The sequence below is a fragment of the Lagenorhynchus albirostris genome, chromosome 16 (genome assembly GCF_949774975.1).
Source record: "Lagenorhynchus albirostris chromosome 16, mLagAlb1.1, whole genome shotgun sequence".
Classification (NCBI taxonomy): Eukaryota; Metazoa; Chordata; class Mammalia; order Artiodactyla; family Delphinidae; genus Lagenorhynchus; species Lagenorhynchus albirostris.
In genome coordinates this window covers 40,427,089-40,454,303 of record NC_083110.1, presented here as the reverse complement: position 1 = coordinate 40,454,303, position 27,215 = coordinate 40,427,089, and the positions used below count along the sequence as shown (strand labels likewise).

Below are 27,215 nucleotides of genomic sequence, written 5' to 3'. Positions count from 1 at the left end.
GACTACCAACCATCAGCCTTCACATTAAAAAGTTGATTGGTTATACCCAACTCTAAGATTCTATTTAAATTATCTGTTTGATCTGGAGACAGGGTGGGATCAAGATGGAGTAGGAAGACCTTGAACTCACCTAGCCCAATGAACACATCAAAAATACAACTATGTATAGAGCAATTCTTCGTGAAGGAGACCTGAAGACTAGCAGAACAGCTCTTGTACAACCAAGGCTGTTGTACACAGAGTCTGGTAGGGAGGAGAAGCATCCTAGCCAGGATCCGCATCCGTAGCTGGTGATCCAGAAGATTGGGATGTCACAGGCTTGGGATTGTTCCTAAGGAGCAAGGAATTCACACCCCATATGAAGCATCCCAGTCCTGGGGTCTGTCACTAGGAAGACAGCCCTCTTAGTTGGTTTGAAAACCACTGGGGCTTACTGGAGGGCTGTAAGAAACTGAGACTCCACTCTTGAAGAGCACACACAGATTTGCTCCCAGTCCCAGCACAGACCAGCAGATTGAAAACTGTCTGGTGCTCTGGCCAGCCTGCCAGGACACCCCAGGGTACACTCCAGTCTGCACCAGGATCCCACTCCAGTCCTGCCTGAACTGGCACCATTCCCCATTAAGGTGGAGACTGCCATTGCCAACACACATGTATGCACTGGGAAAAAAGGATAGCCAGCTCAGAAGTGAAACTCCAACACCTTGGCTGCAACCTCACCTCTGACCAAAGCAAAGACTGCCACCACAATTGCACGTGTGCGAATGTACTAGGGAAAGAGCAAGCCAGCCTAGAGGTGGGGTTCCAACCCCTTGGGCCCTGACCCCACCTCTGACCAAGGTGGAGCCTGCCATTGCCATCACACATGTGTGCGTGCACTGGAGAAAAAGCAAAGCCAGCTCAGAAGTGCTGTTCCAACCCCTCAGCCCCAACACCACCCCTAACCAAGGCAGAGACTGCCATCATGCCAGGAAGAAACTTAACTTCCTTAGGGCTCCTGCTCAAGCCCCTTGGACTTGGTCCCACTTCCCAATAGGGTGACAACCACCACTGAGCCTGGGACAAGTCCCTGCTCACATCTGACTCCAGCTCTATTCCCTTGGACACTAGCCATACCTCCCATCAAAGCAGCTGCCATCAGCACACCCCAGGAGAAGACTGCTCCCACCAAAGCCACTGGGCTAACACAGACTGCATAAGGAGGCTCCCACAGAAGGACATGCCTACAAGACCATAATAGGTAACAGTTTCACCTAATTTCATAGAGACAAATAGAGAAAGTCAAAATGAGAAGACAGAGTTATATATTTCAAATGAACGGGGGGGAAAAAACCCGGGGGGGGGAAATGAAACATAAGTTACCTGATAAAGAGTTCAAAGCAATAGTAAAACAAAAAACAATAAAACACACGAAACAGAAAACACACACACAAAAAAAAACTTGGGAAAAGAATAGAGGAACACAGTGAGAAATTCAAAGAACTATGAAACATGAAAAAGAACCAGTCAGAACTGAAGAATAACTGAAACAAAAGTACATTAGAAGGAATTAACAGGAGATTAAGTGATAAAGAGTAATGCATAAGCAATCTGGAAGATAGAATACAGGAAATCAAATCAGAACAGCAAAAAGAAAAACTTTTTTAAATGAGGATATTTCAAGAGACCTCTGGGACAACATCAAGAATACAAACATTCACGTTATAGCGGTTGCAGAAGGAGAAGAGAAAGAGGTTGAAAATATATTTGATGAAATTATGGCTGAAAACTTCCCAAACCTGAAGAAGGAAAAAATGTCCAGGTACAGGAATTACAGAGTCCCAAACAAGATGAATCCAAAGAGACCCACACCAAGACATCATAATTGAAATGATGAAAGTTAAAGAGAGAATCCTAAAGACAGCGAGAGTAAAACAAAGATGCTTTTTCTTTTTGGCTGCATTGGGTCTTTATTGCTGCGTGCAGGCTTTCTCTAGTTGCGGCAAGCGGGGTCTACTCTTCATTGTGGTGCACGGGCTTCTCATTGTGGTGGCTTCTCTTGTTGCAGAACACAGGCTCTAGGTGCGTGGCCTTCAGTAGTTGTTGCATGTTTGCTCAGTAGTTGCAGCACATGGGCTCAGTAGTTGTGGTGCACAGGCTCTAGGGTGCGCAGGCTTCAGTAGTTGTGGCTCACGGGCTTAGTTGCTCCGCGGCATGTGGATCTTCCCAAACCAGGGCTCGTGTCCCTTGCATTGGCAGGCAGATTCTTAACCACTGTGCCACGAGGGAAGTCCATGGACTTGAATATTAGATGCTTTTTATGGTTAAATTTTATAGGTGTGATAATGGTATTGTGATTACGTAGGAGAATGTCCTTACTCTTAGAAGATACATGATGACACACTCAGGGCTGAAGTTTCATCACAAGTAAAGACATCTAGATAAAGCAAATATGGCAAAATCAGCTATTGACTCTAGATATGTCTGCTCACTGAATCTTTCAAATTTTCTATTTGTTTGAAATTTTTGATAAGGAAGAACTGGGAAATATATTGACCAAGAAAATGTTTACATTGTTTACTGAAATATTGCTTGAATATCCCATTTGTGTAAAACGTCAAATAGTTGTACATGTTATCTAAGGTAGATGAGGCTGTGTGTGATAACCTGTTTTTTTCAGTTTGTGTGTATTTTTACTCATCTAACAATTTTGTGTATTGCAAGTGTCAACTGAAAAAGAATGCACAACCTAAAAGTTGAGAGTTATGTTTTATGAGGCTGACATTCTTAGGACTTCAAGCCGGGGAGGCAGCATCTCAAGTAACCCTGAGAAAACTGCTCTGAGGAGGCGAGGGGCAAGCCAGGATATATAGGAGTTTTGCAACAAAGGGCAGGTAGTCGGAACAAAAGATTATCGTTAATAATAATAATAATAAACTAGGTATATCAAGTTAAGGAATTTAGCGCTTTTCTACGTATGGGAAGATGCAAGAGTCTGGGCTCACTGAAACCATTCCTTTGATACGCACCTCAGCGATCTGGGGCCAGTATCCTGTGTTTTCGAGTTTCCTCAGGTCTCGCTGTGGGGAGTGGCTGCAATCCTATGGCTGCTAGATGGCAGGTATTCTTTGTTTCCTTTCTAAGTTCCCTCAGGGCTCACCGGCTCACCCTCGGAGGTGGCTGCAATCCTTGATGACTATGACCGTTGATGACTATGACATCCTTTGTTTACTGACATGGCAGGCAATATTCCATTTCTCACAAGTAATTTTGAGAAGCTGGCATCATCACACTTTATCATGATTACTACTACCGCCAATGCCACCAGCACTGGGCTGCTGTGCCTTCCTGGGAGAAGCCCTGCTACCACCAGGTTTGTTTTCAAAGCTTGCACTGCGGGTCTCTTCTCTGGTCTTCTCTTCCACCCGCGTCAGCGTCTGGGCTAGCGCAGCAACCGCCTCACACCGGCTCCCTGGCTGCGATCAAAGTGGCTCAGGTCCCACCCCCAGCTCCGGGGCGGGGCTCCAGCCGTGAGACCGGTCGGGGGTAACACCTTCGGGGTCGACAGGCCCTCTGGCGCATGCGCCGCCCTGCGCGCAGCCTCAGTCGGGGTGCGGTGGGCACTGGAGCGCGGTTGGCGCTTGGCCGGTGCGAAAGGCGGCAGAGCTTGAGGGAGGGGCGGGGTTCAGGCCCCTATCCCGGCCAGCGGCAGCTGCTGCAGTGGCTTGTTCGAGTCTGGTCCTTGTACGCTTACCCGCGCCTGCGGGTCCCCAGAGAGGCCGCCGTAGTGTTGGCGGCCACTGTGCTGAGGCCGCCGCGCACTCGGTGAGGACGGCAGGGACTCCTCGCCCTCCCACTGTATTAGTACCGGAAACTGACTCAGAGTGGCTAGCGAGTGCCTCAAGACGGCAGAGCCGGCGGAGGAGGCACATCCACATCTGCTTCCTCCCTAAAAAACAATTCTGCCTAAACGTTGTGCCCGTCCCTGCACTGAGCCAAAGGACATCGCTGTCAAGTATAACGTGGACTCTTTTCTCATGGGGCACTTGTATTTCCGGGATTCTTGGTGTCTCTTCGGGGGTCTGGGATCATAGTTAATAATGGTTAGTTCTGGGGCTGGTATGAACTGTCCAGCCTGTGTGTTTTCAATGGTACTGATTTGAGTTTACTGAAGGACCCACCCAAGATTTGGGGGCACAGGTGTTCCAAGATTTGGGGCGCTCATATAGGTTCCAACTAAAATGATTTTGTCCCTTGGGTTCAGGTCCTGATTCCTAGGAACAAAGCGGATCTTGTGAGGTAAAAGGAATCCCGCCTGGAAGATGGCTCATATGAGTGGAGACCTTCCACCAGGGCTGCAGAACAGAGGAGGATCAAGGCCAAGAAAGAGCAGACCCTAGATTTGCACAGCCGATTGCACCATGCACCATGTGATCCTCGTGCTCTGCAAGCCACCCGTCAGACTGTGAGAACCTGAGGTGTGAGCCAGGTTTCAGGAGAGGGAGCTGGGCTAAGGCAAGGGGCAAGTCTGCCCAGGAAATTATATAGTCTGGGGGAGAGAAATACCACCTACCACTAAGAAAACTTATCTCAGACCTTCCTAACAGCCTTTGACTTCTTTCACATTCTCTATTCTTTCCAGTGCCTGAGGGGGCCTCACCCTATGCCCTTTATCACCCGTGACATTGAGAGACGTGGATGCTTCCTCCATCCTGACTTCACAGACACAAGAAGTAGTGAAGGAAAGAGCTTCCTGGACTACTTGTTTCTGCCTAGGATGAAAGATGAAAACCACTGAGCCCAAGAGGATGAATGACCAGGTCATCCCATTCGTAGCAACCTAGCCAATAGTCAGATTTTCCGACATAGTTAAGTCAAACCCAGTTTCTATTAAAAGACTGAGAAACTACTGCCAAGGTAGTTCAGGACCAAAAGATGTTCTACAGGAGGACATTTTATCCTGCTAGTGTGTGGAGCTTATAGGTAGGAGAATCCAGGAGATGCAAGGCAGATCAGATCTCTTGTGATCTATTCTTTCTTCCTCCAGCCCAACTTTGTAGTTCACTATGTGTTTCCTCAATCCACAGAAAATGAACAGATCTCAGGTGGTTTGTTTATTTTTTCCCTCCTTTGTTTACAGTGTCTTACATGAGACTTTTTAGGGTTAGTAGGTTAGAATGGAAATATAGAAATAGATGAAAGTCAACTTCAGGGATAATAGGAACACATCAGTATCAGGATGAAGTACTATGCAGTTATATGCAGGTTATATGCTATTACTAGACTATTCTGTGCTATCATTGACCGAATTTGTCTGATTTTTCTGATAGTCAGAAAAAATGCAGATGTTCTTTGTTACATGATTTGCATTGGCCCTTAAAGAAATCATCATGTGAATTCCTCATGAGGTATTAAGAATTCTAAAGAAAATGTTCCTTTCCTAATCTTACTGTAGGTATCATAGTGAATAATCTTTCAGTGACTATGGGAAATGGGTGTAGCCAGCTGCTTGTAATTGCTCCTCAGGGGAAGCAGGACACTTTGTGTCAAAGGAGAACTCAGTCAATTGAGGTTTCCAGGGGCTTCTCACCGTGGTCTTGTAGACCTCTTCCTCATGGTCCCACTTGATCCGGGCATAGAACCAGGGATATCTGCAAGAAAGAATGGATTATGTCACCTTCAGATAATCTTCTCTAATATTATGTATAGATTGTGCTGCAGATAGATTAAAGTTGTATTTTCTGGCACACGCTTCCCCAGTGCCCTTTTACGTTTCAAACTGCATCACTTGTTGGATCTGTATGGTGAGGAACACCGGTGACCTTATTATGACAAATGTCATTGATCTTATAGTATTTGCCTTAATTGAGCATTCTATCCAGTTGACACTCATGTTCAGTCCCTCCTAGAAAGTGTTGATTGGTTTCTGGTCTCTTCCTCTGTGATGATTTCTTTTCTGTTTTCTCAATGGAGTCTTCTTCCTCTTCTTGCCTCTTATTACTGCTTCTCCCAAGGTGTCCATTATTGGTCCCCTATTGTCCTCACTCTCCTGGTCTTGCTGAGTGATCTGTTTTCCTGTCTGGGGATGCATCATTTGCTGGGATGCTTTTCTGGCTCTCCAGCCCAGACCTCTCCCCTACCTTAGACCCAAATGGCCAACTCTCTGCTGGACATCTCTGTATAGCTCTTCTAAAGGCCCGTCATACTCTACAATCCGAAAGGAAAGTTGTTAATAACAGCTCCCCCCACTTTCTCCTTTATTTCCCATCAAATGTTATCACCAGCCAGTCCATCATTCCAGTGAAAAACCCAGTATCTATTTCTAAGTGCTGTCCTTTACCTGCTACCCGCATATCCAGTCAGTGATCAAATCTTGTTACATTCAAGTTGTTAATATTTCTTTCTTTTTTTGAAATTGAAATAAAGCGCACACAGATCCTCGGGGTACAACTTGATGAATTTTTCATATGTGCTACAGCTGGATAGCTATCACCCAGCTCAAGATAAAGGCCATTTTCTGTACCACAGAAGTCTTCTTTTCTTTCCAAGACTGTACTTGCCCACTCATTCAAAGGTAATTATTATTTTGACTTCTGTTATCATATATTACTTTTGTCTCATTTTAAACTTCATACAAATAGAGTCATGTAATATATAATCTGTTACGTCTGACTTTTACTCATCATTATGTTTGAGGTCATCCATGTGTAGCAGTAGTTTGGTTTTTTTCCCATGGTATGAATATACCAGTTTATCTGTTGTGTTCTGAAAGGATATTTGGGTTGTTTACAATTCTGGCTTTTGTACACATGTGCACTTGAATCTGAGGGATAGAAACCTAGGAGTGGAATTGATGGGTCATAGCATGCATACATATGTTTAACCTTGATAGATTCAGCCAAACGGATTTTACAAAGTAGTTGTACTGCTTGATACTCCCGCCAGCGGTATGTGAGAGGTTCTCTTGTGCCATCGCCCTGTTAGCATTTGGTATTGTTTGTGAGGTTTTCTTTTTTCTTTTTTAGTATTTGGTGGGTGAGTGTAATGGTATCTCATTGTGGTTTTAATTTGCATTTCTCAGATTGCTGATCATGCTGAGGATCTTTTCATGTTTTCTAACCATTTTGATATCTTTTTCTTTAAAGCGTGTATTTGTTTTGTTTGTTAAAAAAATTGATAGTTTTTCTGTGCTGTATTAACTTGGATGTTTATTTCTAGATATGAGTCCTTTGTCAGATATGTGTACTACAGATATCTTCTTTAAGTTTGAGACTTGTTCTGAATTTTAATTAAGTCCAGTTTATCAATATTTTCTTTAATGGTTAGTGCTCTTTGTGTCCTGTTTAAAGAAATTTTTGCCCATCCCGAAGTCGTAAAGGAATTCTCTTATATTCTCATCTAAAAATTAGAATTGTTTTAGCTTTCACATTTAAGTCTATGATCTATTTTGAATTATTAGATACATATACATAAACATATACATATCTTTTTTTGAGCTATGGCTAGTCAGTTCCCACAGTACCATTTATTGAAAAGACCTTCCTTTCCCCACAGAATTGCAGTGGTGTCTGTTAGAAATCAGGTGACCATATGTGTGTATCTCTTTTTGGATTCTTATTTCTGTTGCAGTTGCCTCTTTGTCTACCCTATGCCAGTACTGCCCTGCCTTATTATTTTAGCGTTATAAAAAGTATTCATATCTGTGGATATAAGTTGTCCACTTTTGTTCTTCAAGATTTACCGTCACTACTTTAAGTCCTCTGTATTTCTTTTTTTTCTTTAATTAATTAATTAATTTGGTTGCACTGGGTCTTAGTTGTGGCAGGTGGGCTCCTTAGTTGCGGCTCGCCATCTCCTTAGTTGCGGCACGCAGGCTCCTTAGTTGCAGCAGGCAGTCTCCTTAGTTGCGGCTCCAGGGCTCCTTAGTTGTGGCTCGCCACCTCCTTAATTGTGTGGCACATGGGCTCCTTAGTTGTGGCATGCGAACTCTTAGTTGCAGCATGCATGTGGGATCTAGTTCCCTGACCAGGGAATGAACCCAAGCCCCTGGCATTGGGAGCACAGAGTCTTATCCACTGTGCCCCCAGGGAAGTCCCAGTTCTTTGTATTTCTGTATAAACTTTAAAATCATCTTGTCAACGCCCTGCCCCCCTTCCCACCCTTCCCTGGGAATCTGCTGGAATTTGGTATTGCATTGGATCTATAGATTGATTTGGGAGTTAGGTTATATTAATATTGACTTGAATTTTCAACTCATGAACATGGCATTTCTCTTCATTTACTTAGGTCTCCTTTAATTTTTCTCAGGAATGTTTGATAATTTCCATGTGTACATGTTTTACTTCTTTTGTTAGATTTATTCTTAGGTAGTTGAAAAATTTTCTCCCTATTTTGGCGTTGCTAGTATATATAGTCAATTTTTGTATATTGAACTTGTTTTCAGTGACCTTACCATTTATTAACTCTAATATTTTATCTGTAGATTATTTTGGAGTTTCCTTCCACACAATTATGTTATATGGATATTTCTTACTTTTTGTCCCATTTAAAAACTTTAATTTCTTTTTCTTTATTGCTGTGGCTAGGAGCTACCATGGAATAGAATAGTACATACTTGTTTTCATCCCAGTCTCAAGGGAAGCGTTTCGATATTTTATCATTTAGGATGATACTTGCTGTAACATTTTTGGTAGATGTTCTTGGGGAAGTTTCATTCTACTCGTGGTTTGCTGAAAGTTTTTATCATCCGATGGTGTTGAATTTAATTATTGAGTTGATTGTATGGTTTTCTCCTTTATTCTTTTAATGGATTGATATTAACATACTGATTGATGTAATTCTATTAATGTTTTGATTTTCAAGTGTTAAACCAGCCTATTTTTCCAGGAAAAATTCCCACTTGGTCTTGATATTCTGTCATCTTTGAATGTATTTCATGATAAGTTGTTTAGGATTTTTGTCTTTCTTCATGAGAGAGACTTTTATTTACCTTTTTTATAATGTTTTTGTCATGTTTTATATCAATTGTATATGGCCTCAAAGAAACATGTTAAGTATTTCCTCATTGTCTATTCCCTGGAAGTGTTTGTTGAAGATTGGTATTATTTATTACTTAGTTGTTTGTAAAAATTCACCAGTGAATTTATATAGGGCCTGGATTTTCTTTATGGAAAGTTTTTAAATTATAGATTTAATTTCTTTATATTAGGGAAATTATTTTTTAGAACATGATGTAAGTTGTAGTTGCTTCTTCCCAGCTTGTCATTTGTTATCCCCAGCTGGGAGCAGGTGCTTTTTGTCCCAGGGCAAAGCACAATCATACCAAGGGTTTCTCACATTTTGCTTTACTCTACACAAACTTCCACCTTAAAATTGCTACACTAACCCCCAGCGTTCCCATCCCCCTTACCTTAATACACTATGTATTGTGTATTAAGGCACTGCTCCAACACACTCTTCCAAAACACTTCTCATCCAACACTACAGTTTCATTATTACTATGCTGTTTATTGTCTGTTTTTCCCTTCCTGAATGAATATAACTCTCCTGAAGACTGGAGGGGGACGTCATTGTTTTTCACTGTTGTAGTCTAAGTGCATAATAAGTATTGAAAAGTCGCTAAGTGAATGAATGAATGAACTTTTATGTGCCATTTTGTTTTAGGTGTTTCCTTTGTAAGCACCATGTAGCTCAATCGTTTTAATCCAATCTAAGATTTTCTACCTTTTTGTAACAGACTTAATATGTTATTACTTGGGTGCTTCCTTGTCTTTTGTTTTGTGTTTTATACTTATTCATTCAAATATATATTTTTATATAGTGTGAGGTATAATTTTTTTTTTACAAGTAGGCACTGTACATATATTTGACTCAATTCTGGGACTTTTTCTTGTCACTGATGTATTTTTCTTTTGATTAGAGGAGCTTTGTAATAAAAAGTAATATCCCTTTGTAGTTTTTATTTTGAACATACCTTTTTCCCCTTTTGAATTAAAAACATTATATCCGGGGCTTCCCTGGTGGCGCAGTGGTTGAGAATCTGCCTGCTAATGCAGGGGACACGGGTTCGAGCCCTGGTCTGGGAAGATCCCACATGCTGCAGAGCAACTGGGCCCGTGAGCCACAATTACTGAGCCTGCGCGTCTGGAGCCTGTGCTCCGCAACAAGAGAGGCCGCGATAGTGAGAGGCCCGCGCACCGCGATGAAGAGTGGTCCTCGCTTGCCACAACTAGAGAAAGCCCTTGCACAGAAACGAAGACCCAACACAGCAAAAATAAATTAATTAATAAACTCCTACCCCCAACATCTTCTAAAAAACAAACAAAAAAAACCCCAAAAAACATTATATCCGGTATATTTCCTCCCCCTCTTGTAAAAATTTTTAGGCACAACAACCAAAAAATTGTTTGCTAAATTAAATTGTCTTAAAGTTTTATGTTAGTTTTCTTCCCCCCCAACCCCAGTTTTGCCCATTTTATGTATGAGACATACTGAAAAAAAATGCTTTTGGTTTAATTTAGTCTTCCTCATTTATTTTGGCTTTATTTTAATTTTATTCACTTAAGATTTTATCCTTATTTTTTTATACTTTTTTGATTTGTTTTTTATTTTTCATATTTCTTTCAGCTAAACATGAAGTTCATAATTATTTTCAGTCTTTATTTAAAAAATAAGTTAAAGACAATTTTTCTCTGTGACAGCTTTAGTTTTAGGTCTTAAGTTTTCATGTAATGAATTTTCCCCTTTGTTTCTTTCTAGGACAGTAGTAATTTGGATGTTGGTTACTATTCTTTGATCTAAAGTTTTTAATTTGGAGAATGTCTTATTTTATGAGTTAATGACTTTTTAGTGAATTTTTAAAATTTTGGTTTTATAGGTCATAATCAGACAAAGTAGCTTGTAAAACCTCTGATTTGTAGGGTTTAGCAATATTGTCTCTGAAAGCACAGCATAACATAACGATTATAAGTGGTGCTTTATTTTCAGATGACCTAGTTCAAATTTAGGGTGACTCTGGGAAGTTGGGTAACCTCTTTCTGCCTCAATTTTCTTATCTGTTAAATGGGAAAAATAGTATCTATGTTATAGGTTTGTCCTGAGTATGAGATAGTATGTATTTAAAATATTGTATGAAAGACATTTTTCTAAGTAACTGAATTTTAACTATCATTAGTAATTACCTGAACACGTGAGTTCAACAAACTCCATTTGATAGTCCTTTCTTTTTTTTTTTTTTTGATAGTCCTTTCTTGTTGATAGAGATATATTGCCTCTTACCGTGATTGTGGTTTGTTTTCTTTAACCAAATTATCTTGTAACTGTAGCAGTTTTTCTTTTATCTATTTGGACATATACAGATTTGACTTAAACCTTGATTAATTTTTACCATTTATCGTTACATGGTATCTGCCTTTGCCCCATTGAAGTTTAAGGCTGCAAATTCTGCTTAATCTGATATAAATAAGACCATGCTCGCTTCCTTTTATTTGCGTTTTCTTGTAGTATTTTGTCCATTCCTTCTTTTTTAACCATTCTTTATCACTTTGTTTTAGATTTATTTTTTGTAAACAACAAATGGCAACATTTGGGTTTTTTTTAAAGACTAATATGGCATGTTAGTCTTGCATAAGAAATATATCCATTCCCATTTTCTGTGATAATTCGTATATTTGGTTTTATATATCTGTCTTAGTTTACTACATATTATTTTTGAGTATAACATAATGCAATATATATCAATTTATACTATTAATTATACTTCTTTAGAATCTTTACTTTTTCTGGTATATTCAAATTTGTCATTGCTTCATTTTTCTTCTCTGTTAATTTGGTAGTTTTCTGATTTTTAGTTCTCATAGCTACCAACCCACACCTAAATATTATAACTGAGCCATATCTACTAACATATCAGATTACTTTGTTGCTCTTCTGCTGCTCCATGGTGTAGTGATTGCTACTGCTCTTCCTCCAGCCCCTCTTAGATGACCTTCGAAAGTTTCAATCCACCCATTACTCCTCCCCACACCCAGTCTCCATTTTAATAATTTTTTTTTTTTTTTTATGGTACGTGGGCCTCTCACTGTTGTGGCCTCTCCCGTTGCGGAGCACATGCTCCGGACGCGCAGGCTCAGGGGCCATGGCTCATGGGCCTAGCTGCTCCGCGGCATGTGGGATCCTCCCGGACCGGGGCATGAACCCGTGTCCCCTGCATCGGCAGGCGGACTCTCAACCACTGCGCCACCAGGGAAGCCCCATTTTAATAATTTATCAGTATATTACTGGCTCTGTTCTTACGGAGAGTCTCTTCTGTTTCAGGAGGTCTTCTTTAATATTATGTTATACATTTCAAATCATGTTAATATTATCCATCTAGTTGTAACCATGTTTCAATAACAAGCTCTATTGTTTCTCACTCCTTCCCCTTGCTTGAGACTTGCTTGGCAGCTTGTTAGTACCTCCTTAGTGTTTTCTCTGCAGAGATTACAGGGGTGATTTATTCCTCGAGGCCCTGCTCATTTGAACACATCTGGTTTTGGGCCTGTCATATGAAAGACAATTTATTTATGTATAATATTCCTGGATTGAAATTCTTTTCTCATAATCTCATTGTCTTTTTGCTTTCACCCCTGCAGAGGAGAAGTCTGAAGCTAGGATGCTTTTCTTTACTTTGTGAGTCAGCTGTTCTTTCATCTAGAAGCTCTTAAGAGTTTATCCTTGTCATTCAGAATTATATAAATGTATGCCTCAGTGTGTCTTTTCATTAATTCTGGGTTGGTGGTTTTCTTCCTTCAACACTTTAGATATTTCACTCCATTCTCTCCTTGCTTGCATTGGATTCTGGCTTGGATTCTGAGAAGTCGGTTGTAATTCTTATCGTTGTTCCTTTGTAAGTAAGGTTCACATTCCACCAACCCCTGGGGCCCAATACCACCCCCACCCCTTCTTTGCTTTTTTCAAGATCTTTTGGATTTGGTTTTCTGCAGTTTGAGTAAGACAGGTTGAGATGTGGTTTTGGGGGCATTTATCTTGCTTGATATTCTCTGAGTTTCCTGGATTTGTCATTAATTTTGGAATGTTTGGTTATTACTACTTCAGGTATTTCTTCTGCTCTGTTCCTTCTTCTTCTGGTATTATAATTATGCATATATTATGCGTTTTAATGTTGTGCCACAGTTCTTGGATGTTCTGCTTTTTTCATTCGTTTTCTTTTCACATTTCAGTCTGTGAAGTTTTTGTTGACCTATTTTCAAGTTCACTGGTTCTTTCCTTGGCCTGTTGTGTGATGAGTCCATCAGAGGCATTCCTTGTTTCTATTACTGTGGTTTTGACTTGGAGCATTTACTTTAGATTTTTTTCTAGAATTTCTATTTCTCTGCTTATATGACTCATTTATACTTGAATGTTGTCTAATTTTTTTCATTCAACTCTTTAACATGTTAATTATCGTTATTTTACATTCCCTGTCTGATAATTCCAACATTTGTGTTGTATCTGAGTCTGGTTCTGATTATTACTTTGTCTCTTCTTCGTGTGTTTTTTATTACTTTTTGGTATGTATTGCAATTGTTTTTTGAGAGCTGGACATGTATCTGGTGATAGAACTGAGGTAAATAAATTTTTAGTGTGAGGATTTGTGTTAGTCTGGCTAGGAGTTGGGCTGTGTTTAATGTTTGTTGTAGCTGTAGGCGCCAGAGCCTTCAAATTCCTTTAGTGTCCTTGTTTTTGACTTCCCTAGATCACTGGTTTTTCAGCTTCAGTGTCTCATACCTAGAGGGCTTATTAAAACACTGTTCACTAAGTCCCATGCCCAGAGTATCTGTTTCTGTAGATGCCTTAATCTAATGCTGCATAAGAAAGCACTGCAATATTTCGCAGCTTAAAGGCAACAAGAAACACTTATTGTCTCACGTAGGGGTCTCATGAGGCTGCAGCCATCTGAAGGCTTGACTGGGGCTGGAGGATTGGCTTCTGTGATGGCTCACTCACATGGCTAGCAAATTAGTATTGATGTTTGACAGGAGGCCTCATTTTTTTCCCCATGTAGACTTCTCCATAGGGCTGCTTGAGTGTCCTCATGATATGGCCGCTGGCTTTACCCAGAGAAAGTGATCCATGAAGGAACAAAGTGGAAGCAGCAGTGTTCTTCTGTGACTTGGCCTCATTGGTCATACTCTGTTATTTCTGCAACATTCTGTTGGTTACAGAGGTCAGCCCTATTTAATGTGGGAGAGGATTGTACAAGGGCATTGGGGGAGGAGGTGATGACCATCTTGGACACTGGCTATCATAGTAGGTCTGGAATGGGGCTTGAGAATTTTGCATTTCTAACAAGTTCCCAGCTAATGCTGATGTTGTTGACTTATGGACCACACTTTGAGAACACTGCCCCAGGGAGTACCCAAGAAAAGCTATTGGAATGTGGGAAGGAATTATTAGCATATTGATGTTCAGATATTTGTGTTTTAAAAATAAGAATGAGATTTCATGTACATATAAAGATATAAATAGCCATGCTGGATGAGTGCTCAAACTTTAATTAAGGGGTAAATGATCAAATGTTTTGAAACCCTTAGGCTGGAGGACATATCCACAATAACTTGTAATCTTGCTTATAATCTTGCTCTTAATTATGTCTGTGAGGCTTTATCTTAAGACATCTCAAACCCTTTTCTCCTACTGTATAGTTCCATTAACTTATCAAGTATTCTTTTTTTTTTTGAGCCATGTGTTTTCAAATTTATCAAGTATTTTTTAATGCTTCCATGCCTTTTTTTGTGTTGTTGGCCCATATTTATAAAGAATATGTGATTCATGTGTCAAGACTTAATACTTTACTCCTCCATAAAACTCAACCTGATAATACAAAATAAAACTTAACATTTCTTCCCCCTTTGCAACTACCCATTTACCTTTCAGAGACTTTTTATCATTGCTTCTATAAAATTTATTGCAGATATTTATGTTTAAATATGTTTTCTGACCTGAATATAAACTCCTTGAGAGCAGGATTAACCTTTTATTTTTCTTTGTATTCCCAGAAATTGGGACAGTTCCTGGAACACTGGCAGGAACTCCTATGCTCTTTGTATGAATTAAGAAATTAATACACTGGCCAGACCTTATACCATGATTCCTCATTTTCCCACAACATATAGTACTGAGAGAAGGGATCCTACATTGCATTTTCTCTTCAACTATTAATTGTGAACATGACCAGGTGTTAGATCCCCAACATATTGCATGCTATTCAGTTCTGGTCACTGTAGATTGAACACAGATGTGCTGTTTCAGGGGCCAGTGTCATTTGAGGATGTGAGTATGGGCTTCACTCAGGAGGAGTGGCAGCACCTGGAGCCTGCTCAGAGGACCCTGGACAGGGACATGATGCTGGAGAACTATAGCCACCTCATCTCAGTGGGTAGGGATTGTATAATTTGTAACTCCAAACAATATTTGTTTCCTTTTTAGCTGCTGATATAGGTGGTTTCTTTGTAGAGATTAATAATTTATAGATTTGAAATTCAGGAGTCAAAGGTGATCCCTTTCGGGCACTACAAAGAACACTTGTGTTCTCTTCCCCAGTGAAATGTTCCAGTGGATTTATTTTCGTGCAGGCTAACTTTGTCCTCCTTTAAAGGTCCTGAACCTCAGGCTACCTGGTCCAAGTCCTGTGTCATTTTCCATTCACAAGGTATTGTGTTACCAAACCAGAGGTGATTTTCAAATTGGAGCAAGGAGAAGAGCCATGGATGTTAGAGGAAGAGTCCCAAAGTCAGAGCCACCCAGGTGAGTTAGCATAGACTTTACTGTAACCTGGGAGAAACTGGATCCCAGGGAGTTAGTTCAGATGTTGGCATGTTTGAGATTTTTTAGGAAATTTTTTTTAGAGTTAATAGAACTTTGGAAGTGACCAAGAATAATTGGCCTTCGTGCCTCAGATGCATATATCACCCTGGCGGATAAGAGCTAAATGGTTTCTTTTTGGGTTTTCTTCCAAAAATCCAATCCTTGCCTCTCTCATTTTAAATATTTGTTATTCTTTCTACATCAATTTCATTTGTCATCTTTTAATCATATATTATGTATTAATTCACTAAGTATTAATTTGACATCTACCATATGCCAGGTTTGTCTGTGTGCTGGGGTTGCAACTGCTAACAATATAATGACTGCATTTTAGTGGCAAAAGAGAATGAAATGTGGTACTCTTTATGAAAGTGATCAGGAAAGAGCCTCTTTAAGATCAATATTATAATTAACACAGATCTGAATGGAGGGGGCCAGTGGATTTTGAATATTCCAGCCAGATGGTATACCCTGTGCCATGAACTTGAGGCCGGAGTGTTTAGTGTCTGCAGAACAGGATAGCATTTGCCAGGATGAATAGAGATCAGAGAGTTAGAGATGATATCAGAGAGGTAGTTGGTGCCAGTATTTGGCTTTACTGGCTATCGAAAGCTCCTTAATTCTTTTTTTTTTTAAGATTTATTTATTATTTATTTATTTAATTTTTTTTTTGCTGCATCAGGTCTTATTTGTGGCACGCAGGGTCTTTATTGAGGCGCGTGGGATCTTTCATTGTGGTGTGTGGGCTCTTTGTTGTTGTGCACAGGCCTCTCTCTAGTTGTGGCGGTGGGTTTTCTCTTCTCTAGGTGTGGCTTGCAGGCTCCAGGACGCATGGCCTCTGTAGTTGTGGCGCGCAGGTTCCAGAGTGCATGGGCTCTGTAGTTTGCAGCATGCAGGCTCTAGTTGAGGTGCGTGAGCTCAGTAGTTGTGGCACGCGGGCACATTGTGGCATGTTGCCCCACGGCATGTGGGATCTTAGTTCCCTGACCAGGGATTGAACCCGCATCCCCTGCATTGGAAGGTGGATTCTTTACCACTGGACCACCAGGGAAGTCCCGAAAGCTCCTTAATTCTAATTGAGATGGAGTCATTGGAAGGTTTTGAGCAAAGGAGCACATGTTCTGATTTGCTTCATGTATACCCCTGGCTGCTCTACAGTAGAAATGTTGACAGAGGGGGTGGGGAGGAGGGATGAGTAAAGTCAAGGAGAGCAGTTAGCAGTTCTCCATGTGAGGGATTGTGGTGCCTTAATACCGGCTTGGAAATAGAAAGTAAAGTGACATGATTGGATTCTTGATGTGTTTTGAAGTTGTAGCCAAAACAGGATTTGTTGTTAGATTGGATTATGGGTATGAGAAAAAGAATAATCAAGAGAAAAACTGAAAGGTTTTTTTTCCTGAGGCACTAGATGTCTGGTAGTACCTTTAACTCAGACAGGGGAACTTGAAGAGAAGCAGTTCTGGGAGGAAACAAGTAAAGATATGGGTACGTTTATACAAATATTATCTGTATAAATTACAGATGATCCCCAAATTACAGTGATTCAACTCCTGATTTTTTGACTTCATGGGTTCAAAAGCAATACCCATTCACTGGAAATTGTACTTTGAATTTTGATCTTTTCCCTGGGCCAGCGATATGTGGTGGTAAGATACTCTCTTGTGATGCTGGGTAGCAGCAGTGAGCCATATCTTCCAGTCAGCCACATGACCACGAGGGTAAACAACCTTACAACCATCCTGTACCCATACAACTGTTAGTACAGTATTCAGTGAACTGCATGAGATATTCAACGCTATTATAAAATAGGCTTTGCATTAGATGATTTTGCCCAACTCTAGGCTAATGTAAATGTTCTGGGCACGTTTAAGGTAGGCTAGTCTAAGCTATGATGTTCAGTAGTTTAGGGGTATTATATGCATTTTTGACTTTTGATATTGCCAAGTTATAATAGGTTTATGGGGACATAACCTCATTGTAAGGCAAGGAAGATCTGTAGTAGCAATGTTCTGTTGAGTATAAAAACAACAAAAATAAAATATTGAAAAACAATAGCATGTAAATAATTTATCAGTTGACCAGACTGGTGTTCTAAAATCCTTTTATTTTTTAGAAGTGTTGTTGAGTTAAATATGAATGGTAAAATTTAATGAGTAAATGCTAGCAGAAAGTAATGTATAACTTCTAAACTTTTGAAGGTAAGAAAATAGAAAAGAAAAAATATACATATATTAGATCAGACCAAAAAAGAACAATGAAAGAGAGGGGAAAAGCAGTAAAAATTAGAATAAGTGGAAACTGTAAGTGAAATGAAGGAAACCAACCTAGATATTTTAGTAATTACAATACATTCAAAAGGACTAAACCCTCTTGTTAAAAGACAGATATTGTCAATTTGGATTTTTTACAAATATAGGTATATGGTGTTTGAAAAGTACATATGAAATATAAAAAGAAATAATGGACTGTATTCCATTATTGGAATGTAGAAAGGAATAGTGATATACTTCAAATATTAAACAAAATAGAATATTAACCCTTGGTATACCATCAGGGATCCAGTGTACCCAATTTTTGTTTTTGAATGTCTTTTTGAAACAGTTCTAATTATTTGCAAGGGTTGTTGTTTTATGACTTTCATAATTTCTTATAAATTAAAATAAAATTTTAACTTGAATGAACAAAGAGAAAATTTACTTATATTTTTAAATGGAATAAAACTCAGTTTATCTTGCAATTTCCACATGGGTGACTTGGTCCCATTTATAAATCTAAGAAATATGGGATTGTTGTGATCTTATTTTAAAGTATTTTGAAATGTTTTGCTACTTCATCCCCCTAGCAATTATTCCAACATTACTCATCAGTTATGTTCAATAGTGCTAAAATACACTAAAATATAAGAAAATGAATGATGGAATTTCTTGGAAGGATAATGCAATAGTGAGGTAAATCCTCACCATTATATCATCCTTCAGTTTTCTTATTCAGTTCTCTGAAGTATTGCTTCAGCTGTAATGAAGGGATGAAAGAAATCTGGAGACCTTATTTGTTGTTTCTTTTTAAAATTTTATTTATTTATTTTTTGGCTGCGTTGGGTCTTTGTTGCTACATGCGGGCTTTCTCTAGTCGCAGCTAGCAGCTGCACGGGCTTCTCTTGTTGCAGAGCATGGGCTCTAGGCATGCAGGCTTCAGTAGTTGTGGCTTGTGGGTTCAGTAGTTGTGGTGCATGGGCTTAGTTGCTCCATGGCACGTGGGATCTTCCTGGACCAGGGACTGAACCCATGTCCCCTGCATTGACAGGTGGATTCTTAACCGCTGCACTGCCAGGGAAGTCCCCCTTATTTGTTCTTTCTTTCTTTCTTTAGATTTCATTGAATATAGTTGAGAATTTAGAATTTTTATTTTCTGCCTTTAATTGCAAAGGGCAGAAAATTGACATAAGGATACTTTCCACAATTATTAGACAAATCAGAAGATGAGTGTAAAGAGATAGGGAAAAGTACTCTAGACCCTAATAACGGTGGATAATTGATTGTATAAGTGAAATTCAGACTGTAAGTTTTTTTTTAATAAATTTTATTTATTTATTTATTTATTTAATTTATTTTTGGCTGCATTGGGTCTTTGTTGCTGCACACAGGCTTTCTCTAGATGTGGCGAGTGGGGGTTACTCTTGGTTGTGGCACACGGCCTTCTCATTGTGGTGGCTTCTCTTGTTGCGGAGCACAGGCTCTAGGCACGTGGGCTTCAGTAGTTGTGGCACGCAGGCTTCAGTAGTTGTGGCTTGCAGGCTCTAGAGCGTAGGCTCAGTAGTTGTGGTGCACAGGCTTAGTTGCTCCGCAGCATGTGGTATCTTCCTGGACCAGGGCTCAAACCTGTGTCCCCTGCATTGGCAGGCAGATTCTTAGCCACTGCACCACCAGGGAAGTCCCCAGACTGTAAGTTTTAGATGATATGCTAGATGAATAAAGATGTGCCTCTGATCCTGTTGTAAGAATAGCCTGAATGTATACTTCATTTAGGCACTACTATTCATTATGAATCCCCATGAGAATGCAAATATAGCCTAGGCAATAGTTTTCCTTTTAACTCTAATGAAAATGAGTACTTTCTGAAATTTAATTTGGTGGTGTTATGTGGAATAGAAAAGAGGAGGATGAGGTTGTAAGCATGTACATTAGTGAGGCTCTTGCTTTGATAACGACTAGGCCCTGATTTAATTGTTCCGACTCTAATTGTTCCTTGATATCTCCCCTTACCATCATTGTCTATTAATTTTCCTTGTGATTCTACTTAATATTTGTTGAGTTGTTAGGCTGATTCTATTACCTGTAAGTTCCCCACCCCAAGATTAAGCAGTCATTCAAACATTTTAAATTTATTGTTTGTGTTTATTTCAAATTCTCTATTTTTGAATGTCACAGTTAAATTCAGGTATAATTGGCATACAACATTTTAGTGTCAGGTGTACAATGTAATGATTTGATATTTGTATATATTGCAAAATGATCACCACACTAAACCTTTTTGAAGTGTCAAATTATTGCATTTTGTCACCAGATTCCCCATTTTTCACTACTGCAAGTTATTTATTTATTTTTCAAACCTAGAGGAGCAAGGCAGTATGCCCTTGAGATTACTTTCATAGCAAATGACTGGGCTAGAATAAGACATATGAATATGTCTTCTCTTCATAAGAAATATATTAACATGTATAAACTATGGCAAATTATTTTCATTTCTATACTTCTGCATAGTTGACCTGATGGAGAAGAGCCAGGAAAAGGAAGACCAGCATTGGTGGAAAGTTGATTTTGTCAACAACAAAACAAAAAAGAGAGAAATAGTGTATTAGGAAAAGCATTTTCTCTGGGTACAAACTCTATTTTATCAAGAAAAATACCTGGTAAATATGACTCATATGGAATGAATTTGGATTCTCTTTCAGAATTAATCATTAGTAATAGACACTCCTTTGTAAGGCAGCCTTATGAGTTTAATACACATGGGAAATTACTCCTCTGTACAAAGCACAGGTCATTCTAGAGAGAAATCTTTAGAATATGATAGAACTGGAAAAGCTATTAGTCAAAATAAGGACATATTTCAGCATCAAGATACTCAAACTCTGAAGCTTTCTTCTGAATATAGTGAATGTGGGAAAGCCTTCAATGAGGGGGCAACTTTCATTACCCATAAGAGAGCAAGCTCATGGGAGAAGCCCTATGGAGGTAATGAACATGTCAAAGCCTTTTCTGATAGACCAACATTCATCAGGGAACTCATACAAGGGAGAATCACTATGAATTGAATGATTGTGGGAGGTGGTCTGTTGGTGAGAAGTCAACTTTAAATAAGCACTATGGAGTTATCATGGGGAAGAGATACTGTGAGTGTATTGAAAGTAAATAGTTTCAGAAAGAAGTCACTCCTTCAGCGAATTTATAAAGGAGAGAAAACCTTTAACTGTTATGAAGATTGGGAAGTATTCTGCAAGAACCCAAATTTCTTGCAGCATCAAGAAACACATATAGGGAAAGAAGTCTATAAAATTAATCAGTGTGCTACTGCATTTTACAAGAAGCCAAAGCTTCCTACATATCAGAAAACAGATGTAAGAGAAAAACTCTATGAATGTGGGAAAACCTTCAGCCATAAGTCATCTCTCATCCTACATCAGAGGATACACAGAGGGGAGAAATGCTATGAATGCACCAAATGTGGGAAAACCTTTGGGTATAGGTCAGGCCTCGCAGTACATCAGAGAACACACACAGGGGAGAAACCCTGTGAATGTAATGAATGTGGAAAAAATTTCTGTGAGAAGTCAAATCTCCATGTACATCAGCGAACACACAGAGGGGAGAAACCCTATGAGTGTAATGAATGTCAGAAAGCCTTCAGTGATAGGTCAGCTCTCACAGTACCTAAGGGAATACATACCGGGGAGAAACCCTATGAATGTAAGGAATTTCTCCCAGAAGTCAAACTTCATTAATCATCAGAGGACTCACACAGGAGAGAAACCCTATGGATGTCACAAAAGTGGAAAATCCTTCTCTGTGAAGTTGAAACTGAGGGAACATCAGAGAACACACACAGGAGAGAAGCCTTATAAATGTAATGAGTGTGGGAAAACTTTCTACCATAAATCATCCCTCACAGTACATCAGAGAACCCACACAGGGGAGAAACCCTATGAATGTAACCAATGTGGGAAAACCTTCTACCAGAGTCATTCCTCACAACACATCAGAGAACACACTAGGGAGAAACAGTACAGGTGTAATGGAACCTTTCACCAGCATCTCGATTTCAGTAAACAGCAGAGAAACAGCACTAAGAAGAAACCCCTGTCAACATCCTGAAACCTTCACCCTCTTGTTGGACTCATTGCATAGCAGAAACAACCTGGGACTGAGGTGGGGGACCCAGTATATATGAGAAATCTTTTGCCTAGAAGTGACATTTCATTGAGTAACAAATAATATTTGATAACTTTATTAATATTTTGAAGATGTTACAGTGTCAAAAAAAGTTTAAAAAGGAGGCCTTTTGCAGAATATGTATAAGTATGCTATGTAGAGAAACTTTTCATGATAGGTTTGCTTATTGGAATGCAGCATTGTAGGAAGTATATGTATATTTGCTTAATAACTCATAAAGTTTTTATTTCATAATTTTAATATGAATATGAAGTGTATAAGTTGTCCCATACTTAATACCTATGTAATTTTTTGTTTTAATTGAAATTTTTATTGAGATAATTGTAAATTGTAAGATGCAGTTGTAAGAAGTAATACAGAGAGACCTCATGTACCCTGTACCCTGTTTCCCCCAATGGTAACATCTTGTAAAAATACAGTACAAATATCAGCCAGGATAATGACATTATTGATATAATCCACCAATTAGTTCAGAATTTCTCAATTTTATTTGTACTCATTTATGTATAGGTATATTTAGTTCTGTGCAATTTTATCACATGTGTAGGTTTATGTATCCACCATTGGCTGTGGCATCTGTTGACTGTGTTATCTATGACCACAGATATTTCATGATATTCAGGGGTTATTAGTTTCTCCGGTATTATAATTATGTTTTTCAAAAGAGTCTCTATATTTTAGAGATAGAAAAATAACATATGCTGCAGCATTCAGATAATTGAAATACAGGCAACAATACCATGAGCTTGGAGATATATATGTATTTAATTGGATCATCTGTTCTTTCATTTCCAGGATTTGTTTTTATAACTTGTATATTTATTTGTTGACTACATTAGGTTACAAATACTTTCTCCTAGACTGTGGCTTATCTTTTAATTTTATTTATGCTATATTATACTGTATAGAAGTTTTAAGTTTTGATGCAAATATAACAATCTTTCTTAGGTCTAGAAATTCTTTTCTAGACTGAGGTTGCAAAGATATTCTTCCAAAAGACTGAAGTTTTGCTTTTCATGTTTATATTTTTAAATCTGTCTGGATTTTTTTTTTTTTTGGCGGTACGCGGGCCTCTCACTGTTTTGGCCTCTCCCGTTGCAGAGCACAGGCTCCGGACACGCAGGCTCATCGGCCATGGCTTACGGGCCCAGCCGCTCCGTGGCATGTGGGATCTTCCCGAATCGGGGTACGAACCCATGTCCCCTGCATCGGCAGGTGGACTCTCAACCACTGCGTCACCAGGGAAACCCTGGAATTTTTTTTTTAATGGTATAAATTAGTGATCTACTTTCTTTTTTTTTGCAAATGGAAAAGTCAGTTGTCTCAGGGCCACTTTTGAAGGTCTGTATATTCGTTTTCCAGGGCTGCAGTAACAAAGTACCACGAACTGGGTGGGTTAAAATAATAGGAATTATTCTTCCAGTTCTGGTGATTAGAAGTCTGAAATCAAGATGTCAGCAGGGCCATGCAGTCTCTGAAGGCTCACGGGGAGAATCTCTTCCATGCCTTTCTCTCAGCTTCTGGTGGTGGCTCTCCATCCTTTGTGTTCCTTGGCTTACAGCTGCATAACTCCAATCTCTGTCTCCACTGCCTCATGCATTCTCCCTTCCTGTGTCTACGTCTCTGTGCCCCTTTTGGAGCCAGCAAGGCCATGGCCCTGTCTGCTTGCCCAGAACCTCAGGCGCAGCCTAGTTGCCTCAAACCTAGCTCCTGCCGGTGCGCAGCACACACTGGTGGAACTGAGCAGAACCCTGCACCCACCCCTATCCCCCTGCCAAGGACAAAGGCCCCTCCATATCCCCTGCCTCTTATTTACAAAAAAGTACTAGATCTATGGCTAGCACAATTTCAAGAACTTGGCCTTAAGAGAACGGGATTAACACTGTTGCTCATAATAATCTGTATCTTTGTGGGCATCAAAATAATCGTAGCTTGTTCTGCCCGTATATGTAAATGGTCAACTACAATTGTCAGTAAAGACATACTACAGACCCGTGTCGACATCTTCCACTCTAAGTATATGGTGCCCTATGTCAGCATGAAGTTACAGAAGACAGACCTTCGACCATAATCCAATAAAAATGGAATGATGTTCTGACAAGTGGGGATTTGTAAGCAGCTTTTGGCAGGAAAAAGCTCTTTGCCGGAAAGAGCTCTCTGCCAGAGGCCGCTTTTGTCTTGTCACTAACCTTAAACCAGGTGCCCCCATGCTCTACTTATCTCTGGCCCTATTGATCACATAATACCTTGCCTAATCTGTTGGTTCTTTCCATAGATCAAAGAAGTAGAAATGAATAAGTAATTAAACACATGACCCGATCTCTTCCCTAGCTTCACCTTCAGTAATCTTGCGAGAACGAACTGTGTGAACAAGACAGTATTGAAAGAAAGATCATAAGAAGTCAACAAGCCTGCATTCAGTGGGGGATGGCGATGCCTCTGACCTCCTATTTCAAGGATTAACTGAGATTACTTACCTTTTCCCTTTAAGAACTTCTCATGGCTGAGCAGAATCTTGGGAGGTGGTTTTTGGGGAGTCCACCATCTCCCCAGCATTCTGATTAAAAGCAACTTTCCTTTCTACCAACATTTGTCTCTCTTGAGTATTGATTTCTGAGCAGCAAGCATCCAGACCTGATTTGGTAACACTGGGACGGCAGCACAAGGTGTGCGGAGGGTGGGGGTCTTTTCTTTTTATTGCCTTGTTGCACAGGCTAAACATCTGGGACAACGTTGACTACAAGTGGTGAGTAGACATCTTTGCCTTGTTCCCAGTCTTAGGAGGAAACCGCTCTTTATTTCACCATAAAATATGATGTCAGATATATGTTATTCCATAAATGCCCTTTATTAGATTGAGAATGATTCCTTTAATTCCTAATTAATTGACAGTTTTAAATCATGAATGTGTTGAATTTTTTCAAATGCTTTTTCTACATTATAAAGATATGGTTTTTCTTTTTTAGTATGTTAATATAATGAAATACATTGATTTTGAATGCTAAGGCAACCTTGCATTTCTAGGATAAATCCTATTTGGGCACGATGCATTACCATCTTTTATAGATTAGAAGTTTCAATTTGCTATTTTTTTAAAAGAATTTTTGCATCTATGTTCGTGAGAGTTATTGATCTATGATTTTCTTTTCTTGTGATGTCTTTGTCTGGCTTTGGTATGTGGGTAATGTTGACTCGTAAAATAAGTTGGAAAATGTTTATTCCTAGAAGAGTTGGTGTACAGTTGTTACTAGGTCTTCCGTAAATGTTTGGTAGAATTCACTTGTGCCATCTGGCCTGTACTTGTTTTTGTGGGAAAGTTCTCAGCTACAAATCGTTTAAATAGGGCTATTCAGGTTTTCTCTTTCTTCTTGAGTGAACTTGGGTAGTTGTACCTTTCAAGGACTTTTTCTATTTCAACTCTTCAGGTATCTTTCTGTTAGCAATTTCTAATTTAATTCTATTCTGGTGCTAGAATATACCTTGTATGATTTCCATTCTTTTAAATCATTTGAAACTTGTATTATAGCCCGTATTATGTGCACTTGAAAAGAATGTGTATTATGCTGTTGTTGGAGTATTCTATAAATGTTGAGTTAGTTGATAGTCATTTTCTGTCCATTTGTGCTATCAATTACCTGAGAGTGTTGAAATATCTAACTATAATTGATAAACTGCCTACAGCTATTTCATGTTTTTATTTCATGAATTTTGAAGCCCTGTTATAAATGTATTGGAGCTAGAAGATAACTGCTTTGCTGTTGGATGGTCTCTAGGGGCCATTCAACAGGGCCATTTCTACAGAGAAGAAATTTCCCATCTCTTGCTGGAGGGTAAGTCCCTGGTTGACAATGCACAGGGGTTGCGGAGGAGGGCAAGTGTGTATGGAATGAGGGGAATGTCCCGTATACGTACGACTGGCCACTAATTTCACTGCTTTCCCTTCATGTCTCACTTCTGTCCTCCACAGTATTAAGCATTTCTGAGTCTGGAGCCAAGCTGGTTCCTTCTTGTCCTTAATGCAAGTAGTATAAATGGTCTCTGCTTCTGCTCTGATACAGTAGCTGTCCTCCTTCCATATTTCCAATTTTTATTGAGACCTCCTATTTACTGGTGGTTTTTCATTTGTTCTCTTCATTGCTGTGGTATTATAAATGTAAAAACTTTCTAGGATTTTAATGCTGTCCAGAGAGATGTTTAACAAAAGCACACACTCTAGTCCTTTCCCCTTAAGCATTTTACTTAGCTGACTAAACCCTGAATGATTTTCGTAGCCCCTGCCGATCAGTTGCCACACACTCCCTATGTCTTAGCTTTTCCCAGCTCTACCTCTTGAACCTACTTGTTGGTATCACCTGCTCTCAGGTACCAAGTCAATGTCAGTTTTACTCTTGCAACTACTTCGGGCACGTTGCTTTGGACTTTTCCTGGTCCTCATTACCTACGGTTCAGCCTTGCCCTCCATGCTGTTATGTGCCTTTCTTTTCAATGAAAGTACAGTGAGAAAGGTCATGGAGCTGCAAAAGTGAACGTCCATATTTTATCCCCTAACTGGCTATCAGGGTGGGGGATGAGACAGGAAGAATTTAAAAGGTTATAATTTAGGAGTGTGACTACAAGGAGTGATCACATATTCACCAGTATTTTGACCTTAAGATCTTAAATGATCCACACAGAAAGTAAATAGCACCTACCGAATAGGTAAGAATTGTTTTTTTTCATGTTTTTTTGCGGTACGCGGGCCTCTCACTGTTGTGGCCTCTCCCGTTGCGAAGCACAGGCTCCGGACGCGCAGGCTCAGTGGCCATGGCTCACGGGCCCAGCCGCTCCGCGGCATGTGGGATCCCCCTGGACTGGGGCACGAACCCATGTCCCCTGCATTGGCAGGCGGACTCTCAACCACTGTGCCACCAGCCCGGTAAGAATTTTAAGAATTGTAAAATC

At 39.7% G+C, this 27,215-nt stretch overlaps 2 pseudogenes; both read left to right on the top strand.

Moving 5' to 3' along the window:
* Nucleotides 1-2,931: 2,931 nt before the first annotated feature.
* LOC132507373 (putative zinc finger protein 487) lies at nucleotides 2,932-24,863 on the top strand (annotated as a pseudogene).
* On the top strand, nucleotides 20,766-24,863 carry LOC132507370 (zinc finger protein 239-like; annotated as a pseudogene).
* Nucleotides 24,864-27,215: the final 2,352 nt, after the last annotated feature.